At 41.4% G+C, this 4,450-nt stretch overlaps 1 long non-coding RNA gene across 1 annotated transcript; it reads left to right on the top strand.

Moving 5' to 3' along the window:
* Nucleotides 1-3,638: 3,638 nt before the first annotated feature.
* Nucleotides 3,639-4,214, top strand: LOC146960117 (uncharacterized). Its single transcript, XR_015035520.1, has 3 exons — nt 3,639-3,695; nt 3,789-3,916; nt 4,016-4,214. It is a non-coding gene; the product is annotated as an uncharacterized LOC146960117 (long non-coding RNA).
* Nucleotides 4,215-4,450: the final 236 nt, after the last annotated feature.

Below are 4,450 nucleotides of genomic sequence, written 5' to 3'. Positions count from 1 at the left end.
TGCTTTTCCTCTTTGCTCCACCGCTCAAATACTTTTTTTATCCATAATCTTGCTTACTTTTACTCACGCTCTACTACTGACCTCCCGCTCACACACTCTGACCTCTCGCTCGGCAGGGGGCGGGGCCCTTGGCAGGTTGGCAACCAAGGGCTTGGTTGCCATGGGCCCTTGGTTGCCATGGGCCCCTGGGCACGTGCCCAGTGTGCCCCAATTATAATCCGGCCTTGTATATTCTTGATAAAGTTACACAAAGTCCATGATCTGCTTCCATATTTTGAGGAATAATTTAGTTTTGGAAATATAGAGGTCAGTGTTTTGTTAACCAAGTGGTCACTAGCCTAAGAGGAAACAGCTACCGTCCACTGGTCGAATGCCAACCTCATAGTGACTTGGCCACTCATTTAACTCCCCATGGACTCAAAAAATACTTTTATACTTGAGTTTTCACAGAAATTGTAGAAATTGGATACAATGCAATGTGCTGATTGGTGTACTTTGGAGATGCCGGCTGTGTTTTTAACCCAAACTTGACAAGTAAAATTAGAATCACTGGTTTTACAGAGGGTTTGTGCTGGCCAGAGGAAGTTTTGCTGTTATTATGACTTCGCTGGGTTAACACTGGAAACAAAAACATCTCAGTGTAGCCATGCATCTCTGGAGCTATAGCAACAGGTCAGTGAGCCAATTACTGCAGAGAGGAGATTCTGACCCTTTGTTCCAATTGGCTGACTCTATTCTGAGTGATAATAAACATATCAAGTAGGCGTCTGATAAGGCTGAACAGCAGATCCAAGTGGTTGGTTTGGGTTTTAGCTAAGAGCAGTGACTTCTTTGTTGTGACATCACAAAGTTACAGAATTCCTGAGAGCTCATTTTGAGGCCCAGTTGGCTGGGAGTATGTCAATGTGGACTGAAGCTTTGAAACTTTCACAATATTAATATAAAACCCAGACTTGCTTTATTATGATACAATCACTTTATACATTACATAGAGACTTTAAGGTTATACCTTATACCTGTGGTATTGATTTTCTTACGAAAAACGTTGGCGAGAAAGTGAACAAATGTATTGCCCAAAATGTTTCTTACAGTATATATAATTACTTTACCTTTATTTTAGTTTCCAAAGAAGATCAAATTACTCTAAATGTTACTTAAATATGCAGTCAAAAGATAGAACATAACATTATCTTTTCATATGACATTATTTTTGTGCCTCATTCTTGAGCATGCAGTGGTACTTTATGAGCCCTGCATGCCAAGGAATGTGGCACAAAAATAACACCATATTTCCAAACAACTTCCTTCTGAGCATGAAACAAAAATAATCAATTTCCAAAACAACATCATCCTAAAAAAAAAACCCAAGTGCAGCATTCTCTTGAAAACTAAGTGAGAGTAAACCTCCCACTGTCTTGTATATTTACTGTTTATGTCAAGTTGATGTGCTGATCTTTATGGAAAACATGAAGAGATTATTGGAGGGAGGCAAATCAAAGTGACACTAGTGACACACACTCATGCCGACCAATATACACTACAGGAACCACAAGCTGGAGTCCCTAAGGCTGTGGTGAGTTTATGGCTTGTTGTGACGTATAAAAGCCAGCAACTCCTTAGTGTGTCTTCGCTGCTGATTGAGTTTTAATTGATTTCTCATAGAAGTGCGGTTCATTCTTGTCATTGAGACGGAGTCTTTTGGGGTTTTAATTTGCAGATCTCTTGATTTATCCCCCGAGTCTGTGATTATTACAATTATGTGGCTTTTGTAATTGGTGGATATCGAGTTGATGTTTTTTTGGGGGGAAAACTTTACTTTGAAACAGTGAAAGCTGCCAGGGACAATGAGGCCGTCCCGGGTGGGGTTTGATACATGGGCACACTTGTGGTTGAACCAATGTGTGTGTGTGTGTGTGTTGTATACAGTAGTACAAGCATGTTTATTCATATTTCTGCAATCTGTACGTCCACAGTGTGCGTGCCGACCACAGCGCCGTCGCTGCCCGGCTGTCTGCTTGCAAGTGTAATGCGTGTTTATGTTTATTCAAGTGTGTGTTTGTGTGTGTGTGTACATGTGTGCATGTGTGTTTATGGAGTGACTGAGATGTGGAGCACCTGCCCTCTCCGCCCAGTCTTGCTGCTGCTGCTGCTGCTGCTGCTGCTGCTGTGTGGCGGCTACTGAGCTGGAACCTTCCGGATGACATCATCAAACGGTGACAAGGCAGACAGGTCAGGGCGCCTGTGGTTGTTGCTGGAAAAGGCTACTCCCAAAAACGTGTGTCTGTACATTTGGCAACACATTTGCCCTATTTTCATATTGATCTTGAAATGGGTAGGATTTTATAATATATTCAGTTTTAACATCCTATATTATTTCATGTTTCTCCATGCAGCCCACTGCACCATCAGCACAATGGGCAGATGCATCCCAGATAGCAAATGTTTTGGCTGTATTCTGGCATCCTTTTGGCATTTTTGGCTTTCTTTTGGCTTTGTGAAAGCCCTTTCGCTCAAATGTGGTATGGTTTTGGTTAGCCTTAATAGACAAAATTGGTGCCAGCAATATATGGCTGAGTTATGGCATATATCTGGTTAACCAAGACATTGGGCAAAGGGCGGGATAATATAGAAGGGTGGTATGGCACGTTTATGGCAAGCCAAAAGATGAAGCAAAAGGCGGGATCAAGTAGAGGGGTTGGTATGGCATGTTTATGGCAAGCCAGAAGATTGGGCAAAGGGCGGCAACGTCCGATGGTTTGTTTTGGCATGTGTTTGTAAAGCCAAAGGATAGCCAAAAGACCAAGCAAACGGCGGGAATTTGTACACAGTTTCAACTGACGACAGCCCTCCTACTTCATTTTCTCAAGCTGATCAACACGGAGGTATGTACATGATATTATAGACATTTAAATTTAGTAAAATCTGATTTTCTATCATTGCCTTGTTTAAATACCCGATAAGGTTTACGTTTTCTGCACAGTTATGTTAATTTTTCCTATTTCGATGGCAAAACTGCTGTGAGCTATGAGCTAACTCGTAGCAAACAGGCACAGCCAGCGCATTCAATTTAACTACATCAATGACATGCACAGAGAACTTAATAGATACAGTACACTGGCAGTGAGTATAATGAGATAGTTTAATGTAATTAATGTAATTGGTGACTACACTTTGCACAGATAGTAGCTAACTTAGCTAGCAACAATCAGTCATTCCTTTAGCCTACAGTGAATATCTGCTGAAAGCAGCATAGCCTACCATTTAGCAGGTTGCAGGTCATAGCCTAGCCTACCATTTAGCGTTGAAAGTATCCACCAAAAAAGCATTGCTCATGTTGCTGTGCTTTTTAGCAATAATCTAGTGAGCTGCCAGGCAGGAAAACACAAAGAAAACTCCAAACTTAAGCCAAAGAGTATAGCAAGAAGCTCTAACTGCCACTAGGTGGTGTTGTGATAGTGCTGCCACCAATTTGGACTGAAAAGGCCTACTGCTGTGAAACGTTTTGTTATATTAAACCCACTTTATTCTCTGCCATATGTGGGGAGAAATCTAATTATCTGTGATTTAATTGCTTCGTTGCTTTTCAGTTATAAGCATAATATGCATACTTTTTTACATCCTATTTTCCTCTGCAGAACAGCAAATGATGGCCCTGGAAGGAAACCCAGCCTCTTCCTGAAATTTAAAAGGATTTGGTGAGCTGCCTTTGATTTTATTAGAGTAGGGCAATGTAATGGTGGGCTAGTTGATTTGAAAATCAATGTAGGTAATTCTCTCAATATTTTCAGGTCATCTCTCTTGGACCTTCTGGGCCTGCCACTTTGAAGGTTACGGTATGGGGCATTTTAAAGCCAAAGGACCAGACAGAAAAGGACACCTGACGAGGGATGAATGGAAAAGTTACAACTTAAAGTGGGTGAGTTTTATAACTGTATAAAGCCTTTAATAAAGCATTCTTAGGCTACAGTAGAAGTAATAAGTTAAGTTTGTTTTCTCTTTGTCTGTAACACTTTAGATGCCACACGAAGAAACCCCATCTGCTCTACCACCACAGATGCAAGCATAGCACAGACCAGTGATGGTTTTACTGGGCTGGGGACCTGCAACCTGCCAGCCTGGAGTCAGTCAACAGTAAATTCAAAAATAAAAAGATGATGAAATAATATTAATCTTCCTATTGTTTTTTTTCAATACACATAGACACACAGCAAGGTAAATTTGGGCTTTTGGGACAGTTATGGCTATATTTTGGAAGGCCACAATTAGTTTTGGGTGAGTTTTGGCCTCCCTTTGGGTCAGTTTTGGCTGCTTTTTGGTTGGATTTTGGGGATTTGGGGCTCTTTTGGGGCAGTTATGGCTGTATTTTGGAGGGCCACAATTAGTTTTGGGTGAGTTTTGGCCTCTCTCTGGGTCACTTTTGGCTACTTTTTGGGCTTTCTTTGGGTCGGTT

The sequence above is a fragment of the Trachurus japonicus genome, unplaced genomic scaffold (assembly GCF_045865225.1).
Source record: "Trachurus japonicus isolate A0001 unplaced genomic scaffold, Traja_1.0 AP030705.1".
Classification (NCBI taxonomy): Eukaryota; Metazoa; Chordata; class Actinopteri; order Carangiformes; family Carangidae; genus Trachurus; species Trachurus japonicus.
Note: the sequence above shows the minus strand (reverse complement) of the source record. Positions and strands in the feature narration are given on the sequence as shown.